The 27,547-nt window shown below is 45.8% G+C and overlaps 1 protein-coding gene and 1 pseudogene across 1 annotated transcript in view; one reads left to right on the plus strand and one right to left on the minus strand.

Moving 5' to 3' along the window:
• Nucleotides 1-27,547, plus strand: part of LRRC40 (leucine rich repeat containing 40) — a 1,512,829-nt gene that overhangs the window by 686,514 nt on the left and 798,768 nt on the right. The window lies entirely within an intron of this gene.
• Nucleotides 25,547-26,860, minus strand: LOC138522100 (protein Tob2-like; annotated as a pseudogene).

The raw sequence follows: 27,547 nt of genomic DNA on the forward strand, positions 1-27,547 counted from the left end.
CCACTCTGACTAGTGATAAAATGAAATCTAAAATTTTGATGTCTAATCAAACCACTCAAACTCCAGCCGATCTGGGAGTGGTAGAGGATGCACTGATTAAGGGTAAAAAGAAATCCGCCAAAGCCGATCAGGTTACACTAACACCAGCCGATCATAGGATAGTTGGGGATGGAATACTGTCATTTGACGCTATGGCTGCCGCCCCTATGATGAATGAGGAACCCAGGATGGATCCCCTAGCGCACCAGTTGATGCAGGCGGTGACTGCAAATGCGTTGGCTATACAACAAATAATTACGCGTTCTACATCTGTCCCTGCTGCGGTAGATGGTGCTGGTGTCGTCTCGCGAGACACGGGTACATTGGACGAGGAGGGCTGTCTAGCTGATCTCAAACCCACTGATAGCCCCTCGGATCTTACTAATTTAATAGATCTTGACGATGAATTGCAACGGAATGGAGCTCCATTGCCCCTAGAAACACCCCTTATCGAGGCACAGGCATCTACTTATTCTGTTATGACTAGAAAACAGAGAAAAATGGCAGCTAGGGTCCAAAAAAGAAACTTCCATCAGGCTAAGAACCTAAGCGCTCCTGCTAAAAAACTCAAAAAGGACTTTTTAAAGGATAATCCATCGTCTATTGATTTTAGGAAGCCTATAATCGCTTTAGCTACTGAGGAAGAAGTAATTGACTTGGATCAGCTTAATTCAGAATCTAAGGAGTTACTGAATCTTGTAGTGCCAAAAAATGCTAATGCGATACCCATTCGTAGGGGGACTCAGGAAGCAACTGGATCTGTTGAATTTATATCCCACTCTGCATATCAAAAAAGCTACACATATAATCAAGGGAGGGGCTGGTTCTAGACCTACTAACGTGTTGCCACAAGGTAGGGGGAATTTGGCCGGGAATCAATTCGTAGACACTGATTGTCATAACCCTGGGGAGCGTGACCTTGGTGCCCAGGTTCCTCTGCATTCGAACATACCTTCCGAGGCTTGTACTGTGGTGGGGAGAGGTGAACAAATCAATGGGGCCGATGTGTTCAAAAAGACACCCCTTGATGAGGAGGGCTCTATTCTTTTGCATGAGATGCCATCTATAATGGGATGGGAATGGAATTGTAGCCACTAATGGGAAAATGAGTCTTAATCGATCTGCCATTCTAAAAGCATTTCAGACAATACCATCGTTAAGAACCATCAGATCTGATATAGATTGGGTCCGACTTTCTTCTAATAATAACAGGATGATAGGTGGTTATCACTTGCATATCATCACGAAAATGATTTGGGCCCAGCGATGGGACTTTGAATTGATTGGTTTGACCCCATTTATATTCTTAACCGAAGAGCAAGCAACAACCTTTGTCGAAAAACCTCCAGTTAGGATGGTGGAACAAATGGTTGGGTCACAGGGTAATGTCCCGGCCCCCTTCAGCGAGGAACTTTTTAGGCAATTTATGACCTTTGCTGCTGCTTTCTCAGGTGCAAAGTCTAATGACTTGATGGCCCAGAACATGCCATCTAAACCTATAGCTAACAAATAGAGTAAGGGAAGGGGGCTCACTGTGTTGTCGTGTAATGCTTGTGGCCTGAAGAATCTCAGTCTTTGGATCTCGCATCTTGACACAGAATCGCGCCCTGTGATTATGTTAATTCAAGAGTCTATGCATCGGTTCATTTTGATGTTGCAGGATACTTTACTTATGTTCAGCCTGCCATCAAAGGTCTACAAGGTCATCCTTCTGGAGGCCTAGCGGTTTTAATAGATAAAGCAAGCGGAAGTTCCTCCAAATGAGTTTTTGCTGATTATTCTATTCTAGCCGTTAAACTCACTACTTTAGGTTGTGTAGGGAGCAGGTTTTTGGTGATCTGCTTGTATTGGAACAAGGTTATCACTACACAGCCTGACCTCATTAACCTGATTGATAGAATTCTTGAAGTTGCTATATCTGAAGACCCTGGTATTATGGTTATTCTGGGTGGAGATTTTAATGCTACCTGTATGGAAACACCTTAGTCATAGTGGCACTCGCTCTGTGACCCCTTCAAGAACTTACGGGAAGAGGTGAGTCGATTATTTTCTTTCTTGGGATATCCAATTGGTACCTCCCAATATTGACCCGTTTGCTCACACTTGGTCTTGCGGAGCGGCACGTTCACAGATTGACTATTTCTTTGTTTCCAGTACACTTTTAGTCTGTATAGAAACATTGGCCATATGTGATCTTGCCCTGGGGGACCAGAAGGCCTTGCTGCTCACCTTGAACATCTGTACTAGGCGCTTCTTATGTGACCCGGCTTTAACTATGGTTGTCATTGACCGCCCTAACATTAGCCTAAAGTGGAATTTCAAACTATGTCATAAAATGATGGCCTGTTTAAGGGACGATAAGCTGATTTGCTTTCCTGACGAAAGAGCCGGCTTTGACTGTCTGCTTGCTGAATGGTTAAATTGTACTAGAATTCAGACTCATGTCAGTAATTTGATGCTAACCGCAAAACGGTGAACCACACTACCTAACCATCGGCACACGTATAACTTACTTGTGGTAAATCTCTGCAAAGATAAACGACAAGCTAAACGTTGTCTTGGGTCACCAATTTATGACTGGGTTAGGTACAGCCAGCTCAAATCCAAAATTAATCAAAGCTATCGTAATAGGCTGAAGGTTTTAAAATATGACTTAGTGGTGGCTGACAACCAGCGAATGCTGCGACATCTGTTAAACTATGATTCCCGTCAAATATGGTCAGGGTTGCGTGCCTTGACTGGAAATGGGGAGATCTTGAAGGAAGCAGCTGTGTCCGCAACAACCTGGGCTACATTTGTTCGTAACAAATATGCACTCCCTAGACGTTTTACCAACATTGCACTTCCCAACTATCAAAGTTTGGTATTGAGATCCTCCCCGTGGGTGCTGGATGACATAATCCGGGCTATTGGGAAGATGAAAAGCTCTCGAGTGCCTGGTCCTGATGGCATCCCTCCTTGCCTGATCAAGGCTGACCCGATCTTCTGGGCCGAGATTCTGCAGAACAAATTCGACAGTGTTTACACTTTAGCACTCATCGATCTTGAAGCCCAAATAGACAAATTAAGAGACCATGGAAAACTTGCATTACTACTCCTCCTTGACATGTCGGCGGCTTTCGACTTAGTGGATCACAACGTCTTGTGCAGCCACCTGGATTCAGCTTCCCATTTCTCCAGGGAGGCTATAAAGTGGATACAATTCTTCCTCAGCGACCGAACTATGAGGGTTTTCTTGCCATCTGCATCTGCGGACCCTATCCCCATCACTTGCGGGGTACCCCAGGGTTCATGTGTCTCTCCAACCCTGTATAATATATTCACCAAGCCCCTGTTTGATGATTTGGACCATCTGGGTATCACCTACACTAATTATGCAGATGATACCCAGATCCTCCTACCACTTACGGGGGACTGCAGTAAGGATTTAGCATTGGTGAATAGAATTTACAGTATCGTTCAGGCATGGATGGCCACTCACGGCCTTTGCCTGAACGATGATAAAACAGAGCTGCTCATCCTGGGATCTGCATCTTTCCTCACCAGACTCGGCACAGACTACTCATCTTTCATCATCGATGGGAACCCTATTAAGGTTGCCAATGATGTAAAAACCTTAGGTCTTCACCTAGATTCCACCCTAACATTCACTAAACAGGTAAACACGCTAGCCTCTTCGACAGCATACAAATGCAAATTAATTAGAGGCTGGTACAATTCCTCTCCTCCAACAGTTGCATGATCCTAGCCAGAGCCATCATTCTATCCAAACTAGATTACTGCAACGCCTTATACATTGGAGCCAATAAATACATTATCAACAAAATACAGATCCTCCAAAACAATGCTATAAGAGCTGCTCTCAGTATCGCTAGGAAAGAACATATTTCTGAAATAAGAAGGAAGCACAAGTGGCTATCCACACGTGAGAAAATTCAACTAGAAACAGCATCCCTCCTCCATAAATGCCTAAAGAATAAAGCACCACGATATCTAATAGAAAGATCTTCCAGAAAAACATCTAGTAGACCCAGGAGACTAGTCCATTCCAACTGCCTTCAGGTGCCTCACTTTAAACTATCTACCATAGGGGGCACTAGTTTCCCAGTCAAAGCAGCTCAACTATGGAACTCACTACCCATCACACTCAGAATGGACCAAACTTTCACCAAATTTAGGCAAAATTTGATTATATGGCTCCTAGAGACTGATGATAAATGAACCTGCAGAACTTGACCACATCTGTAAATAACTGTGCACTCCCCTGTATATAGTTTGCCTGTATATTCCTTAACACTGTTTACTGTATTTACCTTAAATCCAACACCTGTTAGATTAGATGTTTTTTGATACTATTGTAACCTGTGTACCAGGATTCATGACGACTTATTGCCTGCGCCCTGATACCCTCGGGTCTGGCGCGTATAATACATATTAAACAAACATGCTGCTGTCTCCCTCCTGCTGCCCCTGGGACAGAGTGTGCACAGAAAGAATGTGACGATTTGAAGGTAAATGTTTGAGACATTGTGTGATAGCTTTTAAGGAGGGACATGTGTAAACGGTCAACTGCAAGGCGCTCCAGTATCTCTGGATCCGAAATGATCCCTGCTGAGGATATGGGGAGAAGCAAGGTTCCCAAAATACGAGAACATTTTTCTGCCAGTAACAACGAGGCTGGCTAAGAGGGTTATTGCAGCATTATCGGGCTCTGCAGAGCGCCCGAGACTGAGCCAGTGGACTGCGGAAGTGGACAGATGTCTATCCCTTTAGAGGAGTGTGTATAGGGCAAGGGTGAGCCCACAAACATTCATGAAGATATGGGGCAGATGCGAGAGGGAGGGCATGAGGGGAAATTGTGGTTTGATTTGTGTTTAATTCCATCCTGTATGATGTTACAATATCACCCGCTGGAGTCCTCTTTTATTTTCCAGGTTATTAGAAATTTTTATCCTGTGGATGCTGTTCTGTCAAGCTTGGACACAGTTATGTTTGTTTTCTTTGTCTGTTATTGCAAACCTAATTAAAAAGGTTGTGATTAAAAAAAAAAGAGTAACATGCGAGAGGCAGAGACGGAGAGGCAATTAATGCTTTATCATTGGAATAACATAGGCACAATGAAGATGCCATAGGCATAACTCCCAGCCTAGCTTCAGCACTGACACTGAACCCCCTCCATGAAGGGGCATGTTGCTGCATAGGAATTCCCAAATGGCAACCCTTTGCCATCAGAGAATTGCGATGAAACCCAGTTGCAGTGTGTTGCTTTCTTAGAGCTAAGGGGAGGAGTGTAAGGTGGGTTGGTTGCTTGCAAGGGGTCCACAGGACACTGCAGAAATCTGCCTACTGTATAGGTTTATCATATTATAGATTCTGGTCCAAAGAATCTCCAAACCTAGTCCTGCCAGGCCAACCAAGGCGGCCTACACCAACAGGACCACCGTACCTAAAACCCGCAGAGTCTGTGCGGGCGGGACCAGCTTCCCAGTCATGGCCACCACTTTCTGCCCTACCTTCTCACATTAGAGCAATTGACTCTCTCAGCATTCTGGAAAGCCATCAAAACCAAGCTCTTTGTAGATCACTGCACCTGTTCCTATATATATATATATATATATATATATATATATATATATAATGTAAAAAAAGTTGTTGAAGGGACGTTATGGTTCAAAGTAAAACCGAAACCCCCTGAAATTCGCTAGTTATGGTAAGCTAAGCAACCATAACTCGCGCCACCAACGTGCATTGTTGAGACTAACACCCAGGACATCAAAGATGACATCACAAATGTCATTGATGACATCACTGATGACATCACATGTACTTTTCATGAAAAGTGGGATTCTTACTATAATGACAAAAAAAGTGTTAAAGATCATTGGAATAGATGTCATAAGCTATGTAGTGCATTAAGCAATGCATTGATATAAACTATATTGTGAAGTTCTTTACAGTATAATAATGTACTCATGTAGAAACATAAGCATTGTGTGCAGCATACATGATGGAGGTGCAATATTCATAATCTTCCCATGTTAAATAGTGAAATGCTAAATGCTTCCTTAATAGAGTACTGTGCAACATGTTAGAAGTAGCTAATGAAACCCACTTCCTATGTAATTTCATTATTATATACAAAACACAGAAACACAACACATACAAATATGAGTATATACAGGGAACGTGAAGTACTCAAAAAAGCAGCAGTAGAACCAGAAATTGTTCATAACCTATGTTGGGGAGAATTCTCTGTAAGGCTAATTTCCCAAACCTAGTGAGTCCCCCGGCAGCCTTGCTGAATTTATGGGGTTTATTTTTTTCTCTCCTGCTAAGAGTGAGGTTCTTTTGCTCCCACTCTTAGACATGATTTGAGGTGTTCCTTTAACTTTCCAGGTCTTTTATGGGCTATGAGGTCTTTTACTCCATAGGGTCTCATGTGTTTTTGTGATGTGGGTTACACAGCACCCTCTGTGCCGTAACCCAGGGGTGTCGTAGCAACCCGCCAACATAGACTCCATACCCTGGGACTGACTACTGTCTCCCAGGGCATGTAAAGTCACCATTGGCTTTACTAGTCCCAAATTATTAACAGAAACCAGTACAAACCATCATATTGTGGACGTACTGGTCGGGGCAATTCGATTGCCCCGGGGTCTGTTGTTCAAGGGGGCATGTCTCCGTCCCTCCTGATCGAGTTTTGGCTGGTGGCAGTGGATACTACTTTTTCTTCAGCATGGGGTCTGGCATGGATTCACATGCTCATGAATATTCCCCGTCGTCAGGCCGGGAATCCTCGGTATAGATTAAAATCAGTATCAGTTTTGTTTCTGATCTGTCTTTCTTAGTAGTAACCAATCACTGGTCTCTGGGTCATACTGCCCCCAGCCAATGACTGCCCTCTCCCTAAGCCCCGCCTCTGGCAGCCATCCTCAGATTTTTACCGCACGTTCAAGTGTTGGGAGTCCTCGTGCTGTAGCTCTCGAGCTTTTGCTGCGTTTTCCTGCTTTTTCAGGAGATTTTTCTCATTTTTCGGTTAAATAGAGCCTCAAGCTCCACCGTTTCTACATCCGATCAACAGGGATCCGTTTCCGAGTTTTCTACGCCCCTCAAGGGTGAAGATTTCGTCAAGTTAAGCTTTTGGAGGATTCCAGAAGTTCCGAGGCCTACCATGGACATGGCCCAGGAGAAAGGAAGCTCGACGCCCACGAAGCTGTTCAGGACCTGCCCTGGATGCCAGCTTCAGAATGTTTTCAAGGAGGACGAGCATTCGTTATGCCTCTACTGTCTCCATGAGGACAAGACGCATACGGAGAAGGACTGTGCGTTTTATGGGAACATGTCGGAGCGGACCATGAAGGATCGCCACCTCCGTCTCGCCAACTGGCTGGAAGGGAAGAGCCCGTCGGGCGAGAAGAAGAAAAAGAAGTCAGAGCGGTCTTCTAAGTCCTATGAGGGCGCCCCGACGACGGGGGCCCAACAAAAGGCTAAGCACCGTGAGTCTGCGGGCCCCGGGAGCGCCGAACGGTCGGGCTTCTTGGCTGCCAGGCAGGGCGCATCCTCCCCGGCGCCATCAACCTCGAGCCAAGAGTAAGTCCGAGAACCCGGCGAAGCTTCTGGAGAGGCCCCGGTCGATCTCGAAGATTCCGGCAGAGGGGGAGCGAGGCTCGGACCCTCCCCCACCCCCCCCAAGGTGAAGGCCCCAGGCGTACAGAAGGTGACGATGGCCTTAATTCACCCTGCTAAGACCTCGATTGAGGATGTCGCCGTGGCCCTGGCTCAGCCTGTGGAGGCTACGCCAGTGGTGGCGACCTCAGGACCCAGAGTCTCCCTGCCACCGCGGAGGGAGTAGTCTTTCAGGCCCATTGATAAGACCCCCATGAAGTCCTCGTTGGAAAAGGTGGGGGAGGGGCTGGTGGCCATCATGGATATGGACACAACCTCTGAAGAAGAGCTCATCGAAGTCGTGGAAGAGGCACAGCCCATCGGGAGGTATCCCGACGAGGGCGACGACGAGAGCGACGGTGTCGCCGACGAGGCTACTCAAGAGCCCTCGCGCCTGTGTTTCCGGCGCCGCAGGACACTTCGGCGGCCATTTTGTCAGCAATTCAGTCCTTATGCTCGGAGATGAGGACAAGGTTGCCCCTCCCCCCGACAGAGGTACCTGAGCCAGACCCGACGGGGGAACCGGAGCCAGGACCTTTGGAAAGTCCACCGCATAAGAGGAGGACGACGCATCCTACGCCACCTCTCCCACCTCTGCGGCCTGCTCTGCCTTCCCCCCGGTCTACTACCCATGGGGATGATACAGGAACGGACACGGCTACGACAGGTACAGATGACGGAGGCGACGACGGGACGTGTCCCCCGTCACGCCCTGTTCGGGCGTCCCCACCCTACGAGATTGGATCCTTTCATGCCATGATTTCCAGGGATCCGAGCTCTTCAGCTCTGCCCAGAAGAGAAGAAGGAAGGGTTCCTTTACCAACGGCGCGAGGCTAAAAGGAAGACGGTCCTTGCCGTACCACTTCTTGATGACATCTGGGATGAGCGGTTCGCCCTCCTCAAGAACCCTGCCACGGCGCCGGCAAAGAGCGACCAGTACGAGAAGAAGTACCGGGTCCCCGACACTGCCCCCTTGTGCCTTTGGGCGCAACCTACCCCGGATTCGGTCGTCTCAGCGGCGGCAAAGAAGAAAGCTAGGGGGGCATTGGCCTCGCCAATCAAATTCCCCGCCGGACGGCGAGGGCAGGAAGCTGGACACGATGGGACGATGGATCATCTCATCCGCAGCGACGACTATCAAGGCGGCCAACGCCCTGGCTATCGTAGCCCGCTACAACAGGGAGTTGTGGTTCAAAATCGCCCCTCTGTTGGACTTCCTTCCGGACGCCAAAAGGGCTGAGGCCCTTGAAATCATACAGGAAGGCGAGATTGCTTCGGACCATGCCATCACGGTGGCAACGGACATCGCCGACACTGGTTTCCGTCAGTTGGGCAACGGCGTTTGCTTGAGACGACGAGGATGGCTCAAGGCCACAAATTTCCGGCAGGACGTACAAACCAAGGTTTTGAACATGCCCTTCGACAGGAACAACCTGTTTGGGAAGACAGCTGATGAGTCCCTTCAGACCATCAAGACAGACACAGAGACTGCCCGGCCACTCGGAGTGCTCCAACAACGACAGCCGTCCTTTCGGAGCTCCGGAGGCAGACAAGGTGCCTCCAAGGGATCCGGCAGTGGCTCCGCCACATACCGCCAAGCGGCAAGATCTTCATCCCAGGAAGCCTACAGGGGACGCGGCAAGTCAGGTGGTGCCCGTCGTTGACAGGGAGGTCAAGGAGGCAAGGCGGCCTCCAAACAAGATTGAACCGACCGTGGGGTCGGGCCCCCGCCGAAGCACCCCGGTGGGAGGCCGGCTGGCGAGGTTCATCAGCGTGTGGGAGTCCATCTCCACCGACCGTTGGGTGCTGGATGCCCTGGCCCAAGGGCACGCCCTCGAGTTTCAGAAGAAGTACCCTCGCGTTCCACCCGTGGCCAGAAAGGAAAATCACGTCCCTCAACTACTGTTGGAATTAAGGGCGATGCTCAAGAAGGGTGCCATCGAGCTCGTCCCAAAGAGGCTTCGGGGCTCCAGAGTTTACTCAAGGTACTTTATTGTAAAAAAGAAGACAGGAGGATGGCGCCCCATCCTGGACCTGCGACGACTGAACAAGTACATCAAGGCACAGAAGTTCCGTATGGTCACCCTCCAGCACGTGCTGGGACAGCTGGAGGAGGGCGATTTCCTGTCGTCGTTGGACTTGGAGGATGCGTACTTCCACATCCCCATTCTAAAAAGACACCGAAAGTTCCTCAGGTTTGTGGTCCAAGGGCGGCACTACCAGTTCAAGGCCCTCCCGTTTGGATTGAAGTCGGCACCCACGCTGTTCACCAAGTGCCTCGCACCGGTGGCGGCGCGGCTGCACCTACAGGGTATCCACGTCTACCCCTACCTGGACGACTGGCTCATCCGGGCAAGGACAAGGGAGCTCGCCGTGGAGCACACTGCAAAGACCGTCCAGCTGCTCACGGACCTGGGATTCTCCATCTTTCCAAAATCCCACCTGGTTCCGTCACAAGTCGCCCTGTTTCTGGGAGCCAAGCTCGACACAGTGGCGCGGCTGGCCTCGCCGCCGGAGGAAAGGACCAGGACCATTCTGGGCAAGGTGCAGCATCTGCTGGCCACGGACATGGCCAGGGTAAGATCTATCAAGTCCCTCCTCGGGATGATGTCCTCCTGCATTTATCTGGTGCGCCTTTGCAGGCTTCGGATGCGCCCCTTACAAGAGTTCCTCGACGCCCGCTAGGTCCAGTCGACGGGCAGCTTCGAGGACAGGATCCCTCTCAACGAGACGTTCCATCAAGCGATCCAGTGGTGGGGTACCCGCTCCCATCTGTCGGCGGGCACGGACTTTCAGACCCCAGCTCACCAGGTGACGGTGACGACGGACGCCTCCATGGAAGGTTGGGGAGCGCACTCCGGAGATCTTCACGCGAGAGGCCTTTGGCTCCCGGAGGAGAAGTCACTCCACATCAACATCTTGGAGCTCTGCAGTGTTCTGGGCCCTCAGGTCCTTTCTTCCGTCCCTCAAGGGCAAGGTGGTGAGGATCTTCACCGACAACACCACCACAATGTTCTACATCCGGAAGCAGGGCGGAACCAGATCCCCAGCCCTATCCAAGGAAGCCCAGGATCTGTGGCATTGGGCCGTCGCCCAACGGATGTTTCTGGTGCCTCTTCATCTGGCAGGAATAAAAAACACGATTGCCGACGAACTCAGCAGGGAGCTGCGCTCGTGCCACGAGTGGGAACTACGCCAGGATCAAGTGGATCAACTCTTCCAACGATGGGGCGAACCCCAAATCGATCTCTTCGCGACGGCGACGAATTCCAAGTGCCGGAGGTTCGCCAGCAGGTTCCCCCAGCCGAGGAGCATGGCCGATGCTTTCTCGTTCCCCTGGGACGGCCTATTTCTTTATGCGTTCCCTCCGCTGCCGTTGCTGCTCCGGCTCATCAACCAGCTCAAGAGGTCCCAGTGCAGGATGATCCTCGTCGCACCGGCGTGGCCGAGACAGATCTGGTTCCCGGACCTTCTGGACTTGTCAACGTCCACACCAGTCAAGCTGCCGACGGACGCAGACCTTCTCTCCAGAGAAGGAGGCGCCATTCTTCACCACAACCCAGAGTCGCTGAACTTGCAGGCCTGGCTCATGCAGCGCTAGAGTTTGGATGGTACGACATCCCGGCCGACTGCAGAGTTTTTTGCAAAGGCCAGGGCGTCCTCAACTCTCAAGTGCTACGGACATAAATGGAAGAGGTTCTCTCTCTGGTGCCGTGTACAGAAGATTAACCCTCTGCGGATTACGGCCCCTCAAGTACTGCCGTATCTACTGTCGCTGGCCAAAGCTGGACTGGCTCACGCCTCCATCAAAATACATCTGGCTGCAATCTCCCGATATACCAGGACTACGGGATGTGGTCTCATCGCCTGGTGAAAGAATTCATGAAGGGACTATTCCGATCATTCCCGCCGGTGAAGGCTCCTGCCCCGGCGTGGGAGCTTAATGTGGTGCTGACCAGGCTCATGGGGGCCCCATTCGAGCCTATGCATTCAGCGCCTTTGAAGTTCCTGTCATGGAAGACAGCTTTCCTCGTGGCCATCACCTCTGCACGATGAGTGGGAGAGATCCAGGCCCTATCTTGCAAGCCTCCATACTTGACTTTTCATGACACGAGGGTGGTGCTGAGGACGCACCCCTCCTTTATGCCCAAGGTGCCGTCGGACTTCCACCTCAACGAGCCCTTGGTGTTGCCAGTTTTCTTCCCGCCGCCTTCGTCGCCGGCCGAGAGGACTTTGCACTTGCTGGATGTAGCTAGAGCGCTGAAGTTCTACGTGGACCGCACAAAGAGTTTTCGGAAGACGTCGCAGCTGTTTGTGAACTTTGGGACTGTGAATCAAGGGAAGGCTCTCTCGAAGACTTCCATTTCCAGATGGCTCTCCGGCTGCATCATGCACTGTCACCGGTTGGCAAACCGACCGCTGCCCGACCGTCCGAGAGCCCATTCGACCAGAGCAATCGCTGCTACCATGGCGTTCCTGTCTGGTGTGCCGCTGCTGGACATCTGCAGGGCTGCGACGTGGAGGTCGACGCACACCTTCACAAGATTCTACTGCGTCGATCGGGACTCCAGGGAGGAGTCCAGGGTCGGCGAAGCAGTGCTGCGCAACCTGTTCGCCTAAGGTGAGCCTGGTGAGGAGGTAAGAGATGCTTAATGTTGAGTTGTTGTATTGCTTAATGTTGAGCCTGTTGCCACCTCCCGTGGTTGTGCATGTGTGTACTGCTATGTATTCTCTTATTCATGAGCATGTGAATCCATGCCAGACCCCATGCTGGAGAAGGAACAAGTTACTTACCTGTAACTGTTGTTCTCCAGCATGGGTCTGGCATGGATTCACATGCGAACCCCCCCGCCGACCCCTCTGCGGCTCTTCACTTGGTCATACTGCCACTTTACGTGCTACCAAATTTGAGGATGGCTGCCAGAGGCGGGGCTTAGGGATGGGGCAGGCATTGGCTGGGGGCAGTATGACCCAGAGACCAGTGATTGGTTACTACTAAGAAAGACAGATCAGAAACAAAACTGATACTGAATTTTTTCTATACCGAGGAATCCCGGCCTGACAACGGGGAATATTCATGAGCATGTGAATCCATGCCAGACCCATGCTGGAGAACAACAGTGACAGGTAAGTAACTTGTTCCTTATATTCGACCGCAAATATATCTCTATGGGATTTTCCCATTGTTCGAGGCTACCAACTTTAATTATTTAATTCTTATAGCCTCGATCATACCGCCGGTTTATTTATTTATTTAATATTAATTCATCGGTTGGTATTTTTTGCCAGAACTCGATTCTAAAATGGTGTTTGTGTTCTCTTCTGTGACTCCAACCCAAGGCGAGCCCTTTGTTCCACTTTTTGACAGGCTTCTCCACAGAAGCCTCCAAAAGTGGTGCCACTCTGTCTGGGTACCACAGGGGGTGTGGGAGGGGGTTTAGGCACCCTGGACTGAGTTACCTTGGTAACTCAAGTCGCACTCCTGTGTGATTGGCAGGCTCACCACTTAGCATGTTTGATTGACAGCTAGACTGAGCGAATGGGGGTGTGCTGCATAAAAGCAGGGCTTTGGGGACTGGAACTTCAGAAGTCGCCACAGGACCTAAGAATCCGAGGAGGGAGAAGCTGAGCCGACCTGCAACGACGACACCACTGGTGGAGCCCTGCTGAACTGTCTCACCACTTTTCCCGACGACCGAGGAGATCACCAGTCCGGAGAGTCTTCTTCCTTTGACTGGTGGGGATAACCAGTTTCGCCTTCTTTTCACCTTCCTGGAGCATCTCGTGGCCGCCTTGCCCGTGCCAAGCACCCCGGCAACCGGAATACCACGGTTTACCACTACAGCAAAGAGAAGGGTAGTGCCTTTTAACCGGAGAACTCCGCGGCTGGTTTCTTCCCTGGCAGTGCAACGACCTTCATCTTTCCTCCACGGCGAGACCTCTTCTTCCTCTGAATGCAACACCGACTTGCACCTGCTGCCAGGAACAACTGCCCCGGCTGGAGCTTCCTTCACACTTAAGGTACTGTGTCCTGCCTAGCTTCCCTTGCGACAGATCGTTCGGGGTGACAGTAAAGCCTCGACTTTCTAACCTGGGCTGGCCTGGGGCAACCTAGCTAACGTTCCCTGACTTGAATTTCATCCATTTTGTGTGAACTATCTACAAAGACTCTTTGGGCATAACCCCCCTGGTGAACCTGGACCCCTTCTGCTTGCTCTCTCTAAGAGTGGGCCTTGCAATTGACTTCCTTGCTCTCCAGTAGAACTCTGCCTATCCTGCCTTACTGTGGTTCTTTGAAAAAGTATCAAAACTTTTGTGCTTCTTTAACTCTGCCCCCCCCTTTCTTTACAACTTATTAGAGTGTCATCTTATGTTAAGCGCTCACCTCTGTCTGCAAATAAGTGGTGTTTCTCACTAAGACTTGTCCAATAAGTGAATAGGGTTGTATATATATGATAGTGACTGTGTGTTGAATTTACTTATCTCGTTTTTTCTAGTGTAAATCACAAGTGTGTTTTTAAATAAATAATTATATACTTTTACACCAAAGCTCTGGTCAGTGTTTGTTTGTGCTACTGTGTCTATGTACCTATTGTGTATACTCTGCATACTGCCTAACTCTTCTTGAGGGAATTCTGACTGCTCAGCCACAGCTACCAAGTGAATCTGTGTGGTACGGACTGCTACCAAGTGGGTTTACTGCCAAACACCTGTAGTCTTACATCTCTTGCAGTGGTCCCTAAGGGAACTGCACAGGTTTCTGCCTAACAACCTACTTGATTATCTTTATGCACAGAAATGATTGTTCTGCTTCAAACCTACTACTTCCCTATGTATACCGATCACATGATGTGACTGCACCCTAAAGAGAGTAATGCGAATACAAATATGAGCATATTCAGCGAAAGTACAGTAATAACAAAACAGCAGAACAATAAGAACTTGTTGAAAACCTTACTGATTGTCTTCATACACAGAAAGCATAGGTATCTTTCAAGTATGTATTCTCCTTATGTATATGTTTCATATGCTGTGAGTGAACCTCAAATTAATTACAGTAAGAATATATTTGAAGTATAAGTCTACAAATATGGTACTTTTTGATTTCTTTGTTCCTAATTATTACTGGCTAAGATACGTCAGTAAAGGAAAAAAGAGGGAACCAGACATGTGATGTCATCTTTGATGTCCTGGGTGTTAGTCTCAACAATGCACGTTGGTGGCGCGAGTTATGGTTGCTTAGCTTACCATAACCAGCGAATTTCAGGGGGTTTTCGGTTTTACTTTGAACCATAACGTCCCTTTAACAAAGATTTTTACTGATTTTCAAAGATTTTTTGTAATGCAACTAGGATTGCCTTACTTTATATACATGTAACATAGAACATACCAAACCCCATGCTAGTGATTTTGATGTCTGCGGACTGTGCGTATGTCCGTGGACGGACGCAGACAACGGCAACACTACCCAAAAACATAGGGGATATCTTAGATTGTTCTATCATGCTATATAAACACTGAACAAGTTCAGAAAGCAGCATATAAACATATTATATGTAATAATAAATAAGTGGAACCTATATATGTAACACATCAACCATCCATTTAAATACCACATGTACTAAAATGGAATATACCAAAACAAAAAAGATATGCTTCCAACATAATTACGTCACAGAAACTGCACAGCTAGGAGCAACAGCAGACCTACTCAACAGTAAGAACACAATTTACCAGAAACTAGTAAGTAAACTTCATTTTTCTTATATATTGCTAAACTTTCTGTATTAGGTACATTAAAAGTAATATATTTTTTTTACACAGAAATGTCCAGTACTTTAGAATGGCTTGAGGAAAATTTCCCACGTGAGGAAATGTCTGAAGACAGTGATACTAATGGCAGACACTTCTCTATGTAAGCAAATTAATAATCATTACTTTATGTGCACTTAACATATATATATTTTTTTAACAGACCATACAAACATTGAAAATAATACACCAAAAGAGACATTAGAAAGTACTCTGCAGCGCATGGAACAAAAAATGGACATGCTTATAGAAAATTTTAATCTTTTGAAACATTTTGTGGAGTACCACATAAAAAAATTAAATATCATTGTTCCCCCTCTCCATGTCCCAGTCAACTAGCCCCAAACCCTCAACACCAAGAAAAACGTTTTGATGAGACTTCCATCCCTTCATCCCCTCCCATCCATCCTCTCCAAACCCCTAATTCCCCTGTATGTGTGTCAGTTTCTGCTTCCCCGTCTTTCATACATTTTGTATCTGTATATAATTTTTTTTAAAAATGTGTGTTTCAATTCAGTCCTTTGTCTTATTTTTTTTAAAAAGGCAGTTGGGATGTCCGCGCACAGCGCAGGTGTCCGGGATGTCCGTAATTGGCCAAAATAGAGGTGTCCTAAGGACACTATACATGTCCGTACTGTACGCAAGCAAAATGGAACTGTTCTTGGAACACGCACGGTATCCGGGATGTCCGCAATTAACCCAAATGGGGGTGTTCTAAGGACACTATACCTGTCTGTACTGTCTGTAGAACATCTTCGCACATGTGCACCACACCCATACGTCCTACGAACATCGCGCCTGTCCGTAACTGTCCGTCTCACTTGTGTTGCACTTTTAATTAGTTTGAGGACCCGAACACTGTCCGTAGAACACCTGCGCGCATGACCGTTCCTGTGCATTTGGTGTCCTGCGGACACCCATTCCCATCGCGGATGTGTTTGCGACGTCATCCTGTGACCACACCTATGCTGATGCTGTGTCCTGATTTGTGGACACTGTCCGGGTCCCCGAACATTTAAAAGTACTTTTTCAGACAATCCAAAGTATTTTATAGTAAAAATTCACCAGTGAACATGTCCCAGACAATGTCCCTGGCTTTCTACATACTTTTTGAGCGTTTTTGGGGTGTTCGATTTGTCGGCGGACAGCGCGGCTGTCCACGGAGCGCACCACTTTAAAAGGCCACACCCCAGAGCTGATCTTCATTTTGCTTCTGGCTATTGCAGATTGACATTTGCTGCCTTTGCTTCTCTTACTGAGATTTTCACATCAACCCTGATGGCATCCATCGCTGCTGTTGCTACATCTGCCTCAGCACCACCCCAACCCCTCCACCACCACCTCCCCAAGAGCCTGCAGAGGGGAACGGGCTTGAGGATGTAGAGGAGGATTAAGAAGAGGAAGAGGATGAGGTTTAGGAACTCTTTACTACCAGCACTCGCCGTGATTCTTGGGTGTGGCGGTTCCATTCATGGTAACGTACCAAAAGCATGTGCGAACAAGGTCACCTGCAACCAGTGCAAAATGGTTCTGAGTCGTGGGAGACCTGGTTCGTACAGCTTTGGTACGGCATCCATGAAGCGACTCCTAAGGTCGTTCCACGGTGGGGCCATTCGCAAAGTTGTACCTTGTGATCAACGTAGTAGGTTGAGTTCCTCTACCACATGCTCTCTTTCCACTACTCTTACCACAAGAGACACTCATGTTGGAAGAGCATATCCCTCCAGCTGCCTCACAGGCCATTCACAATGCTGTTGACCCTTACTTTCAAGGGTCACAATATTGTGTATACTGCGACGCAGTACTCTGCAGGGGGGAGAATCTTCAAAGTGCTTTCGAAACTGCGGTCAAGGCGCATGAGCAGGTCTGCTACCTACCTACGTATGGCCCACCCCACATCTTCCTCTCTCCACCTGCCCTTTCTTATCCCCATGGTTGGTGTCCCTTCCTTACCCTCCTTTCCCCTCCTCTCCTACTGTGTCGTGTGTAAAAAACCCAAACAAATATAAAACAACAAACCCCCCCCCCCCCCAAAAGGCTCTTTTCAGAGCCGCCTTTCACAGTTTAAAAATAGAAGTGGCAAATAAATTGTGCAGGGCCCTGTGCATTTTGCGGACATCTAAAATATTGGGGTGCTGCCCTATCAAAACCATTGCACTTTTCTCTGGGGGGGGGGAAGTGGTGGCTCTGAAAAGAGCCTTTTGGTGGTGTTTGTTTGTGTTTGAAAAACTTAAAATGGTCAACACATACTGCAAAATGGATGGATGTAATTCCAAAAAAGGTTGCAATGCATTTTGTACATTTCTCAGAAAAATCTGGTTGCCAGCATAAGTAAGATGGACTCCATCTCTGCGATAAATGTATGTGCTACGAAACATCATATTTTCATTGTGAAAAGAGGACATGCCAACATCTCTTAGAAAGGTACAAACAGCCTTATTGACATTGCGCCTCGCTTTCTCCATTTGTGGACCAAATGAAGAACGCAACCACATTTGTCTTTGCGCAATATGAGAATAAATTACTTGGGAATTTGGAAACATGTCCATGACCTTCCCAATTCCTTCTTCCATTGCAAATTGCAATGAAATTCCAGACACATGTCCTAAATTGTTCCCTTCACAATGAATTAAAAATATGTTTGGCTGATGCTCTGTCTCCAAAGTAGCACAGAGAGGGACCAAGTCCAGCCACTTCATTCCATGCACTCCATGCCAGTGCACTTCCACATGAGGGAATCCAAGATCTACAGCTACTCCACAGCGTTCTGCATGCACCTCCAACCAATGTATCCATGAGTCTCCCAAAATCCAGATAATCTGTTTTCTGCAACACACAGCCATAGCTATCTGTTCTTCTCTCAGGAAAAAGACCTTCTGACAAACTCTCTCCTTACACAACACACCCAGTAAACTTTACTGACCAATCCCTTGCTCTGCTCGTTCGCATGCCTCTCCACCCCAAAATCCCCATATGTAATACGCACTGTCCACGGATTACCGCCATGTCAGTGGACATATCGAAAATCTGAGCGTGGTGAAAGTAAATTTAGTGTGCCCCATTTCCCCTTTGAGGTTGGCTCTGAAAAGAGCAGTATCTTTTGCAGATGCTTGACAGACACCTGTTATTTTGTATTTTTTCTTCTTACTTTAATCCTAAAATCTTCACATAACCTTCTCCAAAGCAACCCTTGCATTCCAAAACAGAATGGCATTTCCCATAAAAGATAAGGAAATGCCATCTTCTTTAAAATAAACAGCATTACTGAAATCAATATTCTCATCATTACAGAAGAACATACCAGCTCTAAGCATGAAAGCACCCATGCCTCGGTTGATTGTACATCTAGCAATGTTTTGCTGAGGACAAAAAACAGAACTATTGTCCCATATTGCCCTAGGTACTAATCCGGTAAAAAATACTTTGGCATTTGGAAAGATGTTCATTACTGCTTGAACCAAGTGTTTCAAATCTGCCAACAAAGTAGGGGCACTGACATAGCCCAAATGGAAAGCACCATAGTGCAAAACTACCGCATGGGGACTGTTCATCCTGCCCATACCTTCACAAACTTGTACAATTCCCTGTACATTGCAATCAGGCACAGTGCTCCACACTACCTCCACTCCTATGACATCAAAATTGTTTGCCACATGCCTGCATTGAGCATACTGCTGTAAACCAGGCACAACAAATCGCCAAGCACCATCACTCTTGACTTTCTCCACCTCTGCCATCTTCACTACACACAGTCTCTTTGAACACAAATCCACAACCTCAACATCTTATTGGCTGATCCCTACAGTCCCCTTTCCATGCTGGATTTGCTGGAAAACCCCGGATGTGGCACGCCCTGTTCGCGGACAGCCGCGGTGTCCGCGGACTGCGTAACTCTTAGACAGCCCTTCTACCCTTTCCACATCACTCTGTGCCATTCCCTCATTGGATACAGCTAAGCAGTCACACAACCATCCACCAATCACATCCAAGACCTCTACATCTAACTCCATCATCAGAGTTCAGCACTTCAAATGTACTGTTGATCACTCTTGAGTACAAGTCTCGTATCATTGGAAAGCACCTACTACACAAACTACTCTACAAGTCTCCAAGATTTCTACTTGCAGCTGCATGCATATCCACATGCATGAATACAAACTACAGGTATGCATATTTTCTGCACAGTACATGTACAACTCTTATGAATTCATATAAACAGAGTAACTGCCACTTAACCTGTATAACCTATAAAATGAACTTACTGTCATTTTTCCCATCTGCTATAATCAACTGTCACTTCCAAACCTGTCTATCTAAAAGAATTTTTACACACACAGCTATCTAAAAAATTATAATATTAGAAGATGGGAGAAATAAATGGGAGAAATAACAGTATAATTGTAGAAATACACTTGGTAGTGCATTATAAAATTACACACAGCCAGGATAAGTTCATGCATCTTCATACTCAGACAGATGGACACTATCATTGAAAAGCTCCCAGCTGCAATAACACCGCTGCCTGTAAATCACATCCTTCTGATTTATTACCCACACTTTCACACATGCATACATTCCATGCTTTTCTATACAGTATTTGCCATTTACCGTATAAAAATTACAAAATAAGTATATCATTATTTCTTCTTTCTCCTAACATTCAATAACACAGCCTTAAAAAACCAAGTGAGTTTCATACACTTAGTATTCTACTCATTTGCAAAGCATGTTGAACTAACATATTGTAAGTAAAATATAAAGGCTGCACAGTCAAAGGAAACTGCATGCACACACTATGTTCAGATATCAAACAAGAATACTACTAAAAAAACATAAAAATCAACATCTAAATTAACATCAGTGCTATAAACACACAAAATTACTAACTTCTTTCTTTTACAATGGCAGTGAAGACCACTCTCCTGAAAAGCAGCAGCATCTGATGTAAAAACAACAACTCAGAAGAAACCTTCTCATTCCGCACAAAAAGAGTAAGTACAAAACTACCATAATATTCTTACTGTTACTCAAACACATTGTGGGGTTGATTCATAGAATTTGTGCACCGAAAAACAGAGATTTGTGCATCGTTCTGCTCACAAATGCCTATTTGTTAAACAGGGATTAGCATGCAGAATGGCGCACAAATCCCACAAAGAACTGTTTTAATTCTGTACCATTAGATTTAGTATTAGTGCTTCTCCTCACCACTATCTTACTTTCTACTTTTATTATGAACCCCAGTATAGTAACACACAAATAGAATAGCCTTCGTAACTAGTTGTAGCTTCCCAAAGCACAATCACACACCACCACATACATCCTTACCATCAGACTGAGACACTCGTGCACACAGCACACATACATTGCAGAACAGCCCAACCCATACCTTCTTTTTTTTTCAAGAGACTCCAAAGAATGCCTACGATAAAGCAAGTCTGTAGAAAGCAACACAGAAGTAGAGCAAATGAAAATAAGTGTCCAAAATAAGCATCAATCTCTAGCAGAATTTGTACAAAAAGTTCAAACAAAACAGCTAATACAGTCATTAAGCGAAACAAAACAAGCTTCAAGTAGAGAAACGTTGCCTCCCCTATCAAAATGCAAAACGAAACAGTGATTAACAAGAATTCAGCTACCACTACTGCTGACACTGCTCCTATAAATCTTGATGAAGTGGCAAGTAACCATACCAAAAGTAATTTAGCAAAAATGTTCCGCCACAGAGTCCTTCAGAATCTTATAAAAACAGAAGACAAATCATGCACAACCCTTAAATCCTACCATAGAAAATTAATCTTAGAAGCTTTGATAAACGGTGCAATCCTTCTCAAAAGGAAGTTATTTATTTTAGTGTTAAACAGAATGAAACCACTAACAAAACGAACTACTAAATTACAAAAAAGACTTCTCAATAAACAGTATGTAAACAAAAATAACTTCTTAAATATCTGTGGAGGTGAATGTCACACCACGAGCACAGAACCATATTTCAATGAAGAAGCATACAAACAAAAGCAAATTTACAATTGCCATACATAGCAGTAGATGAGGGTATGAAAAACGTAATAACATAATGCAACAAGAAATACTGCTTACACAAATATCCCCAGAAAACTCAATATCACCTCTCCATTCGACTTCTGAACAAGAACATCCAGTGTACAAATGGCCATGCACATCAATGTGTAACCTTGCCAAAAAATCTTTTAAATCTTTACGCCAGTTCCTCAATCAGTATGTGAAAGGCAAAGACAAAATCAAAATTAAACTACTACAAAATATGGATACCTGTCCAGTGCGCAAATACACAGGACTACAAGGACATTCATTAGCCTGCATTTCAGGACCTATTTGCAAAAGCACCTTCCATCATATGAAAATATCAACACATCATTCAACTATAAGAAATCTAGTCTATAAACTGTAGCATGCTAAAAGTCCTGCTTTAGCACTAGCCAATTTAAATAACAATCTTCTACATGGGACAGCCAAAGACCTACTCGAAGAAATAGAGCATTCCATATTTTGGAAGTGAAAGCCACTTACAAAATGCAATAGCTTTACAACAGACTAGCAACAACTGCACAGATGGCAACCTTCTACTACACACATACAAAAAAGAAATAGTAAAATTTAAAAGTACATCTGCTGAAGTTCCAAACCATGTGTGTGTGTGTTGCCGCAGAACTTTTTATAAAAGGAACACAAAAACTGTAGTCTTAACATAGAAAATAGAAGACAAAGAAGATTCCAAATGGTTTGAATTAGCTCTCTAGCTTATAGCAGAAAACAAATACGAAATAACTGACCCCTTAATACTTTGCAGTTACTGCACTATAAAACTTGACAACAACCAAACTCCTTCATGTGCTATCACAAATAACTTGGAATTATTCCCACTACCAAAACCCCTGCAACAACTCAATTTATATGAGAGCTTCATAATTCAAACAGTGCACCCATTTCAAGCAATAATATGCCTTCAACCAAAAACAGCAAAATTACCTCCCTCTGAATTAGTAAAAGGCATTCTTGGCAAAATAGTTTATTTACCATTAGATCTAAAAGACAATGTGCACACTCTGGGAGTGCAAAGTCCAATAGAGCAATCTTAAATTGTCTTAGTAAATAGTGTACCTAAAAAAGACAAAATAATTTGGCAACAACTCGTAGACTTACATAAAGTTAGACAAGCCTTGCAATATCTAAAAGACAATAATGAATACTACAAAGAAATTAATATTGAAGAAAACCTAAGGGAAACCACTGAAATAATTCAAGAGTCCCCCCTTTCTCTAAAAAAATGTAGTGCAAGGATCTGTGAGATACATCACAAATGTCCAATAAATGCCAGTTTCAGCTGCGAGAACCTTTAAGGAGTAGACCTTTGCACAGTACACTTGTGTTCCTCATTTCCCTCTTTCTCCAGCCAATGTGTGGGAAGACAAGTTCGGTCACACTGCACACCAGGTCATCTGCAGTAAGCTTTGTAGGGGGGGGGCACTACAAGGAAAGCAAAAAGGCCCTCCAAGTTGCTTTCACTTTGAACCATTCTTATACATTTAACAATAACTAGGAAATGCTAGAAACCATCCCTCACCGAGAAAAATGGGACACCTCGAAGAAAACTACTTGCGGTCATTGGTAGCTTCCTCAGGAGGGAGCCCGGACAGCTCTGCTCAATCAGACTGCAGCCACCCCTGTTTTGAACTGCAAAGGCTGCTGGCATCCAAACCTACATTAGCAGCAATGCTGCTAGAGCATATCTGGTTGAGTATATGGACCTCAAGCCTTTGGTCTAAGACAAAACACAAACCCCATAGATACAAACCCCATAGATACACAGGATATTCCTCGGAGAAAGATCCTTCAGTTTCAGACATTGCTAGCCCCAAGGGACACGACATCTGTCCTACAAATATTCAAGTAACATTTCACAAGCAGATGCAGTTTCATGAGGCTGCCAACACCAAAGTCAGACAACACCAATTCCATCACCCAACACCCCGCATCCCCAAATTCTTGCAGTGCCAAGTAGTAATCGTTTAAGGATAAACACTGCCCTGTCCCTAGCTGCTGCAATGTAAGCGGACCTCCCAGCACAAAATCCCCACTTACGTTGGGGGTGGGGAGGGCGTTGGAATACTGCAAGGAAAATAAATTAGTCAAATGTTCAGACACGATTTAGAAAGCAGCTGCAATGGCAATTGTGTTGCCAATGTGCCATCTCAACTTTTTGATTGGTGCACCAGCATAAAGACAAAACATACTAAGTACAGTCAAGAAGTAGATCATGGTAGGATCAGGGCCCTTTTTAGAATAAGCAAAACAAGTGCTTTTGTGAAAGAAACAAAACATCAGCAACTTACTTCAAGATGGGGCGAGGTTCATGTGCTATGGGGGTGGCACATGCAAAAAAATACTCTTATCGTAGGACGCGCCCCCAACCAACCATGTTGATGCCCCAGCAATGTCAGCTTATAACACCCACCCACAGAAAACTATTGTTCAGAAAAGCTCAGGCACTCCACACACATCAAAGTGCAATACCTCCCAGCGATTAGACAATGTGTGAGAGGCCACATCACGCATGTGTAATCCCAGCGATTAGACAATGTGTGAGAGGGCAAGAATCAAATGTGGATAGGGACCAGATCACAATACTGTTAAGGGATACAGACATCCTGCCATTTCACTCATTTCCTACAATTTTTTTTATGACCAGTGTTTACATTACAAAACGTCCTTGGGACCCCGCAATCTGTTGCTTCGGCTTAGCAATTCCTACAGGATAACAAAAGCAAGGATCAAATAAGGTACCCATGAAACTCCCAATGAGTCCAGTACACCCACTATCTGAGACCATTTTAGGTTGATAATGCTACATTAATTAAATGCATTAAATAGAGCGTTGTTACCATTGCAGCTTATCTACGTTTGGGAATCCTGACCAAGCAAGCACAGTTGCTGCACTGTTAAACCCTCCATGAATTAGAATGGAGACCTCCAAAGACTAGAAACAGAAAAATCACACTTCCAGTAAATATTTTGAAAATGCCCTAAAATGTAGGCACCTTCATTCTAAGGTTTCTGGTCCTAGTGTGCAATGCACATGCTAGGTCACCAGCATTTTATGCTCCCAAATCATGCAATAAAACAATCTGACCAAAATTGCTTCTCACCACCCAACAATCTGGGCTTAGTCTAGACTTAGAAAAATGTAGAATGCATTATGCAGATGTGAAAGCAGCGAGATTAGTACACATTCTGGACATTTGGGTACGAGGAAACAGCCAGAGAGGACCCTTTAACATGTTCACTAAAAGGATTGTGAACAAATCACGGTCATGTAGTTATTTATTAGGTGCAGGATCTGCATTAAAAAAGGAAATGGCATAAGAAACTAACTTTAGTACAAAAACACACAGGGTATTCGAGAGAAGCCCGATATTAAAAAAAGGATTAGATCAGATAAGTTGCTGCACTTATCGGTTTAGACTGAGAAATGGCATACAGAAGCAGACCAATTGTGCGACAAATAATAAAAATGTTTATTGGGACTCAAAGTAGGTGGCCTGGAAAGCACACAAATGTAATCTTTTCCCCATAAATTGGTGAGACAGGGGGAGCGGGCAAGGGCCACAGCCGTCACTTGGTTGAAAGGAAACCTTAAAAAATGATTCTGGACCCTGGCCCAAGTACACTGGTTAATAGAGAGTAATCCAAATTTTCTCCTCTCATTTCCTTCTTCACCAACACTCACAGGGCATATGCCACCCACTAGCTAGGGCAGGATGGCAGAGTTCAAACGGGCACAATCTGTTTTCAGATTCCAGAAGCAGTCCTTTTCCAGCCAACCAAAGTCTTAATGGAGGGCAGAGCCCAAGAGGTACAAAAAATATATATATATTTTATGTATATATAAAGGCAGCACTCGTTTCAAATCCTCCCCACTTCTGATGTTGGGAAATGGCAAAAACAAAACTTGCCACCTGTTTCTCTTGCTCTATTAAATATTCTACGTAAAGATTTGCTTCACAGGTGATCTACAGTAAAGTAGAGTAAAAAAAAAACCTGGTTTGTAATAATTTCATCTTCCAGTAGCTATATTTATAGATTCTCCTTTTAACGTATCGTTGCAAAAAAAAAATGAAAAAAGTAAAAAACAGAAGAACTGGTTTCTCAGTTAGCCAACACCACAGGTTGAAAGGGCTGGCCTGGATACTGCATGGTGTTCAGGTTAAAGTTCAGCCTTTCCACAAACTGCGATTTCTCCATGAAGAGGCCACTGCCACCAGCGTTTCCTCCAGCCAGAACCTGTGCCATGTCAAAGGTGCTGCTGAAGGAAGTTGGGCCCTGCCCCACCTCTCCCCCCTCAAAAGAGACCACCAGCACCATTGTAGACAAACTCCTTGGCGTTGGGCGAGAGCTGAGACTGTGGTGGTTGGTTTGTGTTGCTGCCAGCAAAGTTCAGAGTGTGCATGGACAGCGAAAGACCCTTGTGCTTGAGCAGGCTGCTGGTGGGTGAGCGGGCCACCCTTTGCCCACCCTTCATTTTGTTGGAACCAAATATGGTGGCAGCGAAAGTGGCAGTGGTGAAGGTAATTGGTTTGGAAGAGTGAGGTATGAATGTGGGGCTGGGCGACTGGCCAAAGGAGGGTGATGGAGAGTTGAAAAGAGAATTATCCTGGCTGGTAACGGGTATGAAGGCCTGTGCCTCAGGATTGAAGCTGCTTTTGATCTCCTTGTCCAACTCTAGGCTATTATCCAGCTCATCCAGGTACATCACCTTAACTGCTCCATTCTCACCAATCTGGTAGGACACCTCAAAAGGGTCAATCCAGACACTCAGCTCCTCGGGTACGTTGGCTCGCACATCATCAATATCCAGCCCACTGCGGCGTGCATCCTGCTCAACCACTGGGTCCACAGTCTCTCCAATGTGCACACCGCGGTAGCCAGAGCCTTTCAGGGGCTTCTCAGGGTACCAATGCCCATCGTACTTTGTCTTCAAAAGCCTCTCCAACTCTTCACCAAACAGGTCAGCACGCCGGCATGGCAGCTTGTTGTACAGCTATGAAATTATAAAATTTAGAGTAACTTTTATCTCCAAATGCATACTCTCCTTTACAGCAACAAATCAGGGCAGTGTATAAACAAAGGTTTGGTTCTAAACAATCTCGGTGGGCTCCGGGAGAAAATCTTGTTGCACAGATTTTTTTAGACGGGCAGAGGAATTTATTTCTTTTGGTTCCTTTATTTTCTTCTCGATTTTTCTTGTGGGAGGTTTTTTGCTTTTAAAAAAAAATGTGCGTCTTCACTGGGAACCCGGAGCCTGCCTCTCCCTCCAAACTCTACAATCTTAATGACATGACGTAGCCAAAACTTCACATACAAACTATACAAATCAAACCGTACACAAACTGTAGATTTGCAAATATTGGATAGATATTCGATTATACGGGTGTGATCTATGGGTGTGATGCACCCACCAAGACTCTAGGCCCTGGCCACAACCACCGCAGCATACCACACCCATAGAATCAAACATTTTAACTGTCTATATGGGCTACTGCATTGCATTTTTTATGTCTGCGGACAACAGCCGCGGTGACCGCAGACATGACAAACACATCAGGGGTGCCTGCCACCTAAACAAATACAACATTTGACCTATCTCTTACTCCTCCACCCTGCCCAAGCACTCTTACACACCAACACACTTGCCAAACTTGTATTTCCCCCCCATTCATCGCCACGCTGTCTGCGGATTCAAGATGGCGTGCGCATCAAAACAATGCGACGCACCTCACGCTTCATTCCAGCCAATCAGTGAACACATCGCATGTCCGTGGACATGATGCATACTGATTAGCCAATCGGTGTCCTGTCCGCAAAGCGAACAGGGAAGTGTGTCCGCGCAGCGGACATAGATATCACTCATTTTTTGTGACCTACTTTTTGGTCTTTTTTAAAAAAAAAAAAAAAAACTACTGGATGGGTTTTCACCAAATTTACAAAAGCACGC

This window comes from Ambystoma mexicanum, chromosome 1q (genome assembly GCF_040938575.1).
Source record: "Ambystoma mexicanum isolate Mex_15411 chromosome 1q, UKY_AmexF1_1, whole genome shotgun sequence".
NCBI lineage: Eukaryota > Metazoa > Chordata > Amphibia > Caudata > Ambystomatidae > Ambystoma > Ambystoma mexicanum.